The sequence below is a fragment of the Diuraphis noxia genome, unplaced genomic scaffold (genome assembly GCF_037042655.1).
Source record: "Diuraphis noxia isolate RWA-SAM2 unplaced genomic scaffold, SU_Dnox_SAM2 contig0001, whole genome shotgun sequence".
Classification (NCBI taxonomy): Eukaryota; Metazoa; Arthropoda; class Insecta; order Hemiptera; family Aphididae; genus Diuraphis; species Diuraphis noxia.
This window is the reverse complement of record NW_028301711.1, coordinates 85,389,321-85,403,366: the sequence shown is the minus strand read 5'-3', so window position 1 is coordinate 85,403,366 and position 14,046 is coordinate 85,389,321. Positions and strand designations below refer to the sequence as shown.

General features: G+C 30.5%; 2 pseudogenes across 1 annotated transcript in view; one reads left to right on the top strand and one right to left on the bottom strand.

Moving 5' to 3' along the window:
- Positions 1-4,591: 4,591 nt before the first annotated feature.
- LOC149062218 (uncharacterized) overlaps positions 4,592-14,046 on the bottom strand; it is a 510,544-nt pseudogene continuing 501,089 nt past the window's right edge. The window contains exon 10 of the transcript XR_016190304.1: positions 4,592-5,124. The product of XR_016190304.1 is annotated as an uncharacterized LOC149062218 (transcript). The remainder of the gene's footprint in view (positions 5,125-14,046) is intronic.
- LOC149062247 (uncharacterized) lies at positions 12,064-12,747 on the top strand (annotated as a pseudogene).

The following is a 14,046-nucleotide window of genomic DNA, read 5'->3' as shown; positions in this document are numbered from 1 at the left end:
ATTTTCATGCATTTTGTACACTTAAAATGATGTGCGTTATATAAAAAAAAATTTTTCAACAAAAATTCTATTTCACAAATTTATTTAAAGAACCTTTAAATTTGTTAAATAGAAATTCTACTTTATTTAAATAAAATTATTTATTGTAAATACATATTAATATTAATTGATAGGTTGATAGGTACTATGTATAATTTAAATTTGACTGATTTGGTCTTGTGTATTGTGTAGTACGAAAATTTGGATATTTTAGGGACTGGAAGGTAACCAAAATCAATAATTAAAAACCACTCTGTATAGTCAAAAGGTTAGGCTTATACCGTTAAAACTGTTGTTCACTGTAATTTTACTTTAAATTTAATAAAAAAAAAACGATTCTTATGGGCCATAAAATTGTGGCTCTTGGGTTAGAATTTTATAGTAACATCGCTGCGCTGACAGCCTCTTAACTCGAAACACGTAACGTACTAACGTGTACCTATACGCAGAATAGTTTCTATGGAAAAATAATTTTTAATTGTGGAAGTCACCGCATATGTAATGTGTGTAGTTTGTCGTTGTAACAGGCCACGTGTTCAGTTTATTTTTCGTTAATTCATAATGATGTGTAATTTTATAAAAATTTTGTAGATCTGTAGATGAAAACGTTTCTGTGATAACCAGAGTCAGTGTGTAGTAAGCGATTTGTTGAAATGCTGTATAGGTTCTTAAATGTTGTAATAAAAATCCTACACGTCACAGAAGTAGAATAATTAACTGCGAAAATTATTCATTAAAGTTTTTTTTTTCTGTTTTAGAATGAAAGTTGTTAATAACTTTAAATTTTTTGGGAAGGGTGTACAGGTGTACAATGCACCTGTATACCCTTCAAACCCAGGCCACCGACAGCAGTCAGGAAAAAAAAAAAACCTCAGTAAGTAGCCTCGTACCAAATACAAATTTCGATCAAGTATGCTATTAATGAAATTGTACATTGTTTATTTGTGTTTCAGGATGTTTCAGGTGTAAGAGGAGGGGGCACATAGTGCGGGATTGTTTTGGTGAGTATGTGTGATATTCTACCACGACCTGCAGTTGTATTTAATATTAATCATTTTTACAGCACCACTGACTTCTCAACGGCAGGCCGTGCCGCCCCCTCCCGCACCACCATCAACACCAACGCCGCAGCCACCAACAGACCTGCCATTTGTCACTGAAGTTCCCGCGGTGTCTTCAGTGACAAATGGAATAGCGGCGGTGGTGGTGAAGGGTGATGTAAGTATCTAATACTAATTTTAAATAGTTGCTGACGAAAATGCTAATTCAATACATTTTATAAATTTCAGAGCATGGAAACATCCAGTAAGTTTTCAGTTGAACAATATTAGTTAAATACAATGATTTGTAATATTAAATGAATTTTATTTGTTTTCAGCTCAACAATAAATTTTTTTTTGAAATTATTTGGTTTTTTGTTGTTGTTTTTGTTAGTTTTTACTCTTTGTGAACAGATATATATCCATAAGATAATATCTATAATGTGTGGTGTGTATCAAACGTTTGTTCTTAAAAAGTTATGAAGTCACTCAACAGTTGAAAAATGAAGGGTAGAAAACTGTATGTTCACTCTCTTTTTCATTAGGAAGAAAGGTTGTGTACGCAGGTGGAAACTTAAAACTATTATAATTAAAGGTTACAAATCATGGCATAGGGTATCATCATTGCATTAAAACAAATATAATCCGATTAATATAATTATTACGTATCTTAGTGTCTTAGTGATCTAATGTAAACAAAGCAACAGGTAATTAGTTTGTACTGGCGGTAGTAGGTAATTCATGAAATTTTTTCATATTAAATTGTATTATAAAGTTATTCATTAAAAAATAATGTCGAGTTTATGTTATATGCATGTAACAATAACACAAACAACATATTAAGTTTGTGGTATATTATATGATATGTAGAAAGTTATGAATACAGTTTAAGTCAAATAATATGTTAAATATTAAATAGTGAGTTATTCATAGCCGTAAATGTTTATTATGTAATTTAGTAACTATTTAATTACCACAAATGAATAAAAACTACATTGCCTATAAGAAATGATATTTAATAATGCATCTGTAGCAGTACATACTCACTTTTATAACACCGTCAATGAACTAAATTTTTAACATTACCACCAAAATATTCTTTTCATGGTATAACCGAGTAGTTATTTAATCAATTTAAACATAAAAACCCTAAAGAGATTACATATACACCGATACTACCGTTGTCGATTAACCGTAGTGTACCTACAGTACATTACGTTGTTGTACAATTTGTGTGCTCGGTTAAATAATTAACCACCGTCGTAGATTACTCATTACACCTATCTCACCTATCGACAGCAATTAATATTAAACACCTTATCCGTAGCATCATATGATTACGTTCTTTGAGCCGTCGACGAACAAAAGTGTAAATAATCCCACAAACAATAATACATATTATTATATCACATGTAGTCGCACCTTTTATGTGCTGTGTTAAATATTTGGCTACTATCCGAGTAGCCGTTTTTGTAATTTATAAAAAGTAGGAACACTCAAACACCGTCGACATGAGCCTAAAATAAGGATTTCGAACAGACAAAAGACAGAATTAAACGTATTTAAAACAATATTTATTGAATCAAACAAAAACAGTATAATATTTATTATTATCAGTACAATAGGTACATCAAACGCGATTTCCAAGCGTACGGACCGAATCGGTGCGAGAACCACACGTCTACGGGTTCGAAAATAAGTATAGGTACTACGCGAAAAAAGAGCAGTCGGCGGTCTTAAAGACGAAAAAAAAAACGATAAAAACGAAAGTCGGCCGCGTCGGAAACGGAACGGAAATGCGAAGCGTTCGGAGCGATTTCGAGTGAAAACCGATTTTAAAAGAAACGCACTTAAATTAAACGTAAAAAAAGGCGACGGTAAAGGGCGTAAAAGCAGAAAATTCGAGTAAAAAGTCGAAAAAATAAGCGTAAAACGTTTCGAAAAATCTAAAACCTATCTATGACTGATGAGTATACGATAACTGAAAAATCGTGATAGCTCGGCCGCCGCCGCGAGGAAGTAACGCGATTGGCCGGTCTTAGGAAACCCATGGAAGAAAAACGGAATTCTTCCATGGGTTGCTTAGAGCGATATAAATAGGGATTCACGTTTTATAATATAAGATTATTGAATAAACGTGTTGCGTCTTTTACGTTATAGCTTATAGGTGACCAGAAATATGTTTCGTAAAATAATGTTTTAATCCACGCGTACTTATGAACTTCGATTATAATGTAAGCCACTATATAAGTAAGCACCTAAATATATGTATCAATATATAGATCGTTGGGAATGTATTATAACATAGCTTGATTTGTTACATATTTATTGTATTCACTAATATTTAGGTTAGGAAATATTTTATTATATTTTGAGTTAAATTAAATAGGATTACTTATTACTTTCTTAGTCATAAATCATAATTCATAAATAAATAATTTAAAAAAGTATTATAATATTTCAATGTGCAAATCAATATTTTATACATAAAAAAAAGTTAAACGGTGTATCAATGTAGTAATCAACTTACAACTAATAATTATAATATTAAATACAATTTTAATTTTAATTTGATAACCTAACCGACATTAGTTGTTGATAAATTTTTCAGAACAATGGTATAAATTGGTATTTTTTTTATATACATAAAATATACTAATATAATTTTTTTTTATTTTTAATTTTTAATTTTTTTTTTACATGACGGTTTGCTGCTAATTTTTCGTTTTGAACTTTTTGTGCCTCCAAAATACTAGGTGGATCCCTTATGTCCTCTACACTTGGTCTCCTTAAAAAGTGGATCTACTATTTCTGGCAGAATGCAGTTTGTATAGAATCTGTAATAATTGTAAGCATTATATCCAAAATATTAATATTAAATTAACAAATAATTGATGCCTACAATTTCAGTTTATTGGCCATTTGTGTATTCAAAAATTCATTGTCATACAAAATTATTTCCTTCCACATTTGTCCAATTATTAGTATGGATAATAAAATAGCACTTTCCTTTTTGCGTAATGTGTAACTGTCCAATGATCTGATAGTAGTAATCATGGTTTTTTTTAAATTTTATTTTTGTATTATTTTCTGATACAATAAAATACTGCAACTACATAAATAAGACAATTATGAATCCTTAGGTAAAATAAAACATAAATTATTATAACTTACAAGTTTATTATTTACTGCAGACACTGCATCTGTATCTCTTGCTGTGTATGGACATTTTATCTCTACGATTGAGTTTAATTCAAATAAACCATCTAAAAAAAATATATAATTATTATTATTCATGCATAACAAAATTTTTTTCCTAAAACCTTGGTAAAAACTTAGTAAGTCGAAGACCTCAAAAGTCGAAAAAATTTAATTTCCTTTGAATTTCGAATCGTCGAGGTTCGACTATAATTTATTCAAAATTCAAACTATATAAAGTATACTTTTTTTGTAACAATATTAATTATCAGATATAAGTTAAAATGTACCTAATTATAAATAATAAGTAATAACTATATAGTACCTGGACTTGCAGCTAATTAAGGTAATTCAGGATCGACAATAAGACCACATAAGGTTACTTGCAAGTTGAACATATTTTGAAATTTTGTCCTTGCATGTGACTCAAATTCTATTCCGTGGTCCATTTCTTTGGACTTAGCTGGAAGTTTGTACAACATTGAATGGACTTTCTTTTTACAGCTTGTGTATGGTTTCATTTTGCACACTTCCCCAAATTTAGATGCTGTAAGTCTAATTTTACGTTCTTGGAACCACTCAACATTTTTATTTTGGTCCCTTGTTTTTTTCTCAATATCTTTTTTATTTACAAGTGATAACTTTTGAATAAAATCAAGTTTTTTCTCATTTAGCTGTTCCTCGCTTATTGTCTCAATCAAAGGTTCTACCAGACCATAATCTTTATCAGGAGCCCCGAAGCGTAATTTTTTCTTTTTTGTCCCCTCATAAACTAATCTTCTTCGTCTCATAGCGGTGTTAGTTCTTACTCTACTAATATTTTTTAAATATTTTTTACCAATATTTCCTGCAGTAACATAATAATACGAGTAACTCAAAATCTAGTTTATACATTTTAATAATATAATAGTTATAGTAATATAATAAATTATTTTAGATGTACAATCACAGCAATATGCCGACGGCTTCTCCCATGGAGTTCGTAGAGTCATTTTGTTACCAGCTAGAGCCGCAACAACAGCAACCGCAGTTTATAATGCAGCCACAGCCGCAACAACAGCCGCTGCAGTTTGTAATGCAGCTGCTGCAGCCACAGTCACAGCCGCTGCAGCCACAGCCACAGCCGATGCAGCTACAGCCACAGCCGATGCAGTTACAGCCGCTGCCGATGCAGCCACAGCCGATGCAGTTACAGCCGCTGCCGATGCAGTTACAGCCGCTGCCGATGCAGCCACAGCCGATGCACCTACAGCCGCTGCCGATGCAGCCACAGTCGATGCACCTACATCCGATGCACCTACAGCCGCTGTCGATGCAGCCACAGTCGATGCACCTACAGCCGCTGCCGATGCAGCCACAGCCATAGCCACACTGCCCACACCATATTAAAAAATTTAGTGAGTTAAATGATTTAATCAACTTTAGTTAATGAAGTAATTTTACCAATATTAACATTAGTACCAACATTTTAATTATAATTGATTACAGAATGTTTTACGTGCAAAAAGGTTGGGCATAAGGCAGTTAACTGTTTTTGGCGCAGAAAGGGTATGTTGATGCATATATATTTGAAAACACGTGTGTTTTTTTGGCAGAATTGCCAGTGGGCACTCGTAGATTTCTGCCATGCCCGGGTGGGGAGCGGAGGTCTATTCAGACAGTGTGAACTGCCCATGACCGGGATACGAACCGGCGACGGTGATGCGCGTCGGGACCGATGAGTTAATCCGTCAGGCTTTGCACCCCCTCAAATAAGTTTATTTAATGTAACATTAATAAACAACTACATGCCTATAATAAATATATTTATAGTTAATATATTATTTACCATTAGCATGCCACATGTCCACATGTATATATTTTGATGTTTTTTAGGCTCTTTTAGTTTCTATAAAAAACTTACTCAATAGACATTAACATTATTATAATAAAATAATTGAGACAAATAAGTAAAACAACAAATTCTTAATAATAATAATAATATTGAATTAACCTACAGTCCCACAAGCTAATGACCATTGTTGCTGAAGCCTCAAAAAAAAAAAAAAATATTAATATTGTATTTGGTTTTCAGAAAAATTATGTTTTAATTGTTATCATGAATATTGAATAATAAATATTTACAGTAAATAAAATTTAAATTTTTAATCTCATAAAGTATCCATGACATTAATTCTAACTTCGCCAAACATTACATTAATAATAATTAATATATACATTACACTTAATACCTAGGTGTTCTATTTAATGATTTTGATTTTATTAATTGAAATAAGCATATTATTAAACATAAGTACTACCTAGCAAACATATATTTTTATATTTTATACTTGTTGTCCATGAATCTAAACAATAATAAAGGTATTATCATTATGTTAAACTACTAAAAAGGTAGGTACTTTTAATTCATTGATTAATCTATGTTTCAGGGCAACAACGATCACCGTTAATGATAAGGCCTCCCAGGTCAAAAAACAGAAGATTGGGCCGCTTTAGGACCCCATGTTGTAAGTTTCAAATACATTTTAGTTCACAAATACACAACACTGTTGATAACAGAAATTAATAGTGTTTTCTTTTTTAGATGAACCAGAAACAGCTGAAAAAAGTATCAAAAAATAGGTAATTATTTTAAAAATAAATATTATTTGTAACAAAAACTTGACTTTTTATTATCGCTGCAATTCGTTTGCACACATTCAAAATTTTTTACATGAAAATCGACGACTCGCTTGCGCACGACGAAATCAGTCGTTTACCTGAAAATAGATCACTCGTTTGCGCAACACGTTTACTACAACACACATGACACATGTATATTATATCGTCAAAGACTGCAGTACAAATTATCAAATATTCTATAGGAATATTATCTTATAAGTTATAATTGATTGTGTAGATTATATCATTTTGGATTTTCTAAGCTACTTTTAGGATAGTTTCAGTAGGTATGTACAGTGGTAAATTTAGTGAGTATCGTGTTTTAAGTAATGGAAATTTTAATTTTAGATGTACTTATAAAAAATGTCCCGCGAGTGTTATTGTTAATAAATTAAACAAAATTATAAAAGTAACCAATTCTCATAATCTCGAGGAGTTTATTAATCGAACAATGACGAGAGAAATAATCAGAAGTACCGTTAAACGTAGTGCAGAAAACGATTTGTATATAAAACCAAACAAAATAATACGCCGTGAATTACAAAATACAGAAAATTTTACAACAAACTTAGAACATAATGATGTAAAATTGCTACGAAGATCAATGTATGAAATTAGAAAAAAACACTATCCAAATTTACCAAAATCTTTTGAAGAAGCAAGAAATCAACTGATCAACATGCAAAATGACATTCAATACCAAGTTAATAAATTTTGTTTTCTCAGTGATGATAAAAACATATTTATATTTACGTGTAAACAAAACTTGGAATTACTTAAATATTCTGAACACGTGTTTGGGGATGAAACTTTTTCATTTGCCCCTAATCATTTTGTCCAACTTTATTTATTTATTTATTTTATAAATTTAACGGGCGAACCCAATTACAATAGTATGTGGAACATAAAATAGTATGTACATAATGGTAGTTGTTGAATATAAATAGTATAAAATATATATATAATGTATAATGGTTGGTGTTGAGGTATAAAAATATTTTAAGTGAATAAATTTCTAAGATATAAATTAAATGAACTCACAGAATAACAAATAAAAAGATCGACATTATAATTATTTACATGTTGCATACATCTAATTAAAGGGGCGTTCTTACCATATAAAGTGCGCTGGAATGGCATATAAAAGGTGTCTGGTCTGTCTAGTTGAATGACCAGGAACTAGAAATGATATATTTGACAAAAGATCAGGACAGTAAATATATCCATTTAATAGTTTGAATATAAAGCTAATATCGTTTATAATCCTTCTGTTTTGAAGAGTATCAATGTTTAGATATAGTAACAATGGTTCATATGAAGTGTGAGGTAAACGTTCAATATTACACTTGATGGATATAAGTCTCAAGAAACGATTTTGAATCGCCTCAATAGAATAAATTGGACCTAGTGTGTATGGAGACCAAATTATAGAATTATAATCAAAAATTGACTAAAGCGCAATAAAGTGATTTTAGAACTAAAGGCTTATTAAAATTATTACAACTACGCATTATAAAGCCAAGCATTGATGATGCTCTATTCTGAATATGGACATGGTGATCATTGAATGAAAGAGAGGAGTCAAAATATACACCTAAATCTTTAATTAGATTAACTCGTTCTAGTTCAATACCATTTAAAAAGTATTTGTTTAATATAGACACACGCTTTCTAGTGAAAGTAATAATTTTACACTTTGAAACATTCAAGTATAATTTATTATTATCACACCAATTACTTATGTTATCAAGATCATATTGAAGCAGATTAGAGTCTAGTGGAGTTTTTATAATACGGAAGAGTTTAGCGTCATCGGCAAATAGCAGTATATTTGAGTTGATATTAATAATATCATTAATATAAATATTAAAAAGAAGAGGAGCCAAATGAGATCCCTGAAGAACTCCAGAGGTGACATTGTAAATATAAGAATTATAATTTTTAAATTAAACGTACTGCTTACGACCGGATAAGAAAGAGACTAGTCAAGAATAAAATGGATTGCGGAGACCGGATTGGAATAATTTTTTGATGAGAATATTATGATCTATCTTGTCAAAGGCCTTAGCAAAATCAGTGTATATTACATCGACTTGGCAATTTGATTTAAATGCATTTAAAATAAAATGTTGCTAAACCAAGAGATTAGTAGTAGTGGATCTACTTGATATAAAACCATGTTGCTCGTTTACAATAAAATTTTTAAAAAGCGGACTAATCTTCTTGTATACGATACCCTAGAATATTTTAGGAATAATGGATATAATGGAGACAGGTCTATAGTTAATTATATTGTTAATATCTCCACTTTTATAAACCGGAGAGACATATGATATTTTCCATTGGTCCGGAAAGACTCCAATAGCAAGAGACCGATTGAATATCATCAATAAGGGAGTTGATAAAACAAACTTACATTGCATAAAAAATGTGTTAGTATTATTTTCTTGACCAGAACAAGTACTATAATTGATTTCATTGAGCTCATTATAAACATCGATAATAGCCAGAGTGCATGAATTTAAATCAACAGAAGGAATACTTGTATTGTAATAATCAACAATACTTTCAGTAATTGACGGCATATTTAAGACACTGGAAAATTGTTGAGCAAAGCAATTAGTAATGTCATTACCAACTGAAATATTTTCATTATTGTAATACATAGAGTTTGGGAGTGAAAGAGTAGAACGTTTGCTATTAACATATTTCCAAAATAGCTTAGGATTACTAGTAATAGAATTTTGAGTTTTTTGGATAAAAATATTATAATCAATTTTATTTTGAGCCTTACAGCATGCACGTAAATTAGAAAATTTGTTGTAATTATATAAATTAGGTGATTGTTTATATGTTTTATGAACAATTTTTTTATCAAGAATTAATTTCTTTAAAGAACTGCTGAACCAGTGAGGGTGCTTTGTTAAATATACAGTTTTAACTGGGCAATAGGCATTAATCATTTTAAAAACGTTTTCATAAAATATATTTACCGTATCATTAATATCTAGACCAGTGTTTCTCAACCTTTTTTAAGTTACCGCCCCCTTGAGTGTCAAAAATTTTTTTAACGGCCCCTACAATGTGAGAATTCTATAATAAGGGTTAGGTTAAGGGTATTTGGAAAATAGATTGAGTAGTGACTGATAGTTATTATATGGATTATCAAGTATGAATTATTTTTAGGTCACACCGACACCATCTATAACGTTTTTGCGTGAACCGTTTGCCGCCCCTCTACCACCCAAAATTAGTTCACCGCCCCCCTACCACCCAAAACTAGTTCATTGCCCCTCGGTGACACTTTACCGCCCCCTGGGGGGCGATATTGCCCCCGTTGAGAACCACTGATCTAGACCATTGAATATGCCATTCCAGTCCAACGAAGCAAGATTAGATCTAATACTAGTATAATCACAGTTGACAAAATCGTACATTTGTTCATTATATTCTAAGTACTTAAATGGTAAATTAGGTAATTCAACTGTTAGTGCCGGGTGGTACATAGAATCTAATGGTAATAACGAGTGATTCTCGTTAATTACGTTAATATCAAACACGTTAGAAAAAATAAGATCAAGTAACGATCCAGAGCGATTATATATTAAATTAAATGGCATTAAATTTAGATAAGATAATTGCGCTAAAACATTAGATTCAAGAGAACCGGCACGAGCACCTGAAGCGACAATTGAACCATTTTCAGATTGCCAACTAATATTTGGTAGATTATAATCACCAAAAATTAAAAATTTCGAATGACAGTCATTATTTAATAAAACATCAATAGCATTAAAGTGTATGTCATAAACATTAATATCAGAAGCCGGGTTGATATAAACAGCACCTATAACTAAAGATAAAGATTTTTCACTAATTTGTATAAATAATTGCTCAACTGAGTTGTCCGAGATAGGAAGACGACGGCACGAGAACTGGTTCTTGACTGCAATCAGCACTCCACCACCTCTTGTAGTAATATCACGAGTATTGCAACGATCACATCGAAAAATAGTGTAACGGGGACAAAGTCCAAGTTCCGCATTGTTTACATTGTCAGATAACCAGGTTTCAGTAATTATAATAATATCATAATTACATAGAGAGACATTACGAGTAAACATATCCAATTTAGTATTAATACCTCGAATGTTCTGATAGTAGATGGAAATTTTTTTAACTATTGTTGGGCTCGTTGACCGCTTTTTGAAATGGTCGGTAAATTATTGACAAACTTAATAAATATATCGGTTTCTCCAGCATCTTTGCGTGTTTTAAGTTCAGAAGCAACTGAGGAGTATAATTTACGCTGTTGTAATGTTTGGTCAGATGAAACCCGAACAGTTTTAAATTTATCAACATTCAATAGCTGCCGTTTAACTTTTAAAATTTGAAAAACATCAGGTGGTGACGGCATAACAATTCGAATAGGACGAGGCTTACTCGAAGGCTTTCCCAAACGATGAACAGACAGAGGTTTGGTAGATATGCTCATAATATTAAACATCTCGTCAATAAGTGAAACGTCGTTGTTATGGACATCATTAGATGTTGAGAGATCTGGCAAGTTAAACAATATAATGTTACGAGATCTGGATTGACTGTCCATAAATTCTGAGAAAAATTTTTCTTGATTGGTAGTGTGAGTATTGCTTTGAGATTGTTCGACGGATGATAGTTTAGATTCAAGTTGCTCAATTCTAGATTTCAATGACTTATTTTCTTCCATTACCGAAGTAATTTGATTGGAAAATAAGTCAAACTTGGAATAAAAAGAAGACAGCTTTTTATCTTGTGACTTAATAGACTCACGGCATGAATTAAGTGATAATATGATTTTATTCTGCGAGCTTTTTAAATCGTTGAACATATCAATAATTTTATTAAATTTATCATCATTAATATCAGACAGCGAAGAAGCCGACATAATTAGCGTTGAAAATTAATGATAAGACAAAAGGCATCACGATAACGGTCACTAAAACGAACAACACAACCGTACAGTACCATGGACTAATATACGATTATAATATACTATTATACGATCCACGTTTTTTAAAATAATTTTTACGTACCCGTAGCTTATTGTTTTTTACGTAACAAGCACACAAATACTTACGTACAAATGTGGCAATCACTAAACAATATATGCTTAGAAATTACGGGGAATGAAATTAATTTAATCAATTTTCATGCTGATTTTGAAAAGGCAGCGCATAATGCGGTATTGCAAATTTTTCCTCGATGTACAATTTTTGGCTGTACCTTTCATTTAGGACAAAATTGGTTAGGTTAGTACTTAAAAGATTCGGAAATTGGAAGATGGTTGAAGTATTTTTATGGTTTAATTTACTTACCACCAAATTAAGTTTCAGATGGCTTTACAGATCTTATGGCGGTAGCACCTGGTACTGCAGTTAGTTTTATATTCTCAGATTATATTTTAGAAAATTATATTGACTCTAATTGCAATTTTCCACCAATCTTATGGGCTTTTGAACCAAATGGTAATCCCAAAACGACGAATAACGCAGAAAGTTTCCTTAAACATTATAATAGCCAATTTTATACACCACATCCACACATACATCAAGTCATAGATATACTCATGCAAATTAAATTCAAAGTGAAAAAGATTTAAAAATTAACTCAATAAAAAACAATGTAATGAATTAATAAAAGAAAGGAAACTGTGCATAAAGAAGAATACTTACAAGATATGTGGAATAAATATAAAAATAAAACTATCGACCGCTTAACTTATATCAAAAATATTGGAAATAAATTCCATCATACAAATTTAATTTGAAATAATAATAATTACGACGATACTTATTCATATTAATTGTAGTATATTTTTGTATTTATATTTTATATTATTTATTATTATTTATTTATATTTTTATATTGACTAATGATATTATAACGATTTATATAACACACATCATACACACACACACACACACACATACATTTTTAATCACTCCTGTTTAAAAGTTTGAAACAGACAGTCCTAAGCCTGTTAAAGTGAGAAGGAAAATGTGTGCGCAAAGGAGTTCTGATAATAGGGATTTTTGTCACAGGTAGCCAAAATATATGTGCGCAATCGATTTGTGTATTTTTGCGCAAACGAGTAGTAGCCTTTATTATACCCATGTGAAACCTAATTTCAAAGAAAATAGGAACAACAATTTAGTTTGGTAAATTACTGGCAAGTGTACCTACACTTATACATTCCTAATTAATCTTTATGTAAAAGGTAAATGATTTATCTCCCACTTTTTTTTTCATTAACTTTAACTTAACCTTTTTTTAAATTTCTTATGTAGGATGCTACATTTGCCGAGACTCTAAACATATGAGCAGGAACTGTCCGTGTAAGTAAAATATCCCTATGTAACATAATAACACTAACATACTATATACCGAGTGATTTTTTTATCATTGAACACTCATTATTTCAAAAATTACTAATGTTTTTGAAAATATTTTTTTACATAGTTATTCAAGTTGTTCAAAAACTTTAAATACTTAAAACTCATAAACTACTTTCCCTAAATTCGATTTTTATGAATCAAAATACTTAGAAAAATATTTTGCTTTGGAATATCAAATTAAAACTCTATGTTGTCATTCAATAAAGTAAAAAACTTAAAAAATAATAAGGATAAAAAATATTTAAAAATATAATTTTTTAATAAAAACGTTGGTTTTTTAACAACTTGAAAGAATGTAAAATAATATTTTCAAAAAACATTAATAATTTTTGAAATAATGAGTGTTCAGTGATATAAAAGAATCACCCGGGATATTACCAATAACGATCAACAATGGACATTTGGAAATAATTTATTATAAACGATATATAATGATAAAAATCATACAGTAAATAAAAAATCTGTCGAATTTAACTCGATTTAATACATCAAAATAACAATTCAAGTGTTTACGTGTATCAATTTCTTGGCTTACAGAGAATTTACGGCCCAAATCGTCATTGCCATTATTATCAACGATCCAGTTATAGGCCATATAACCTATATTGTATAAAAAAAAAAATGATTTATGTCTTTCTTTCTTTTTTTTTTAATTCAGCCAGATCAAAAAA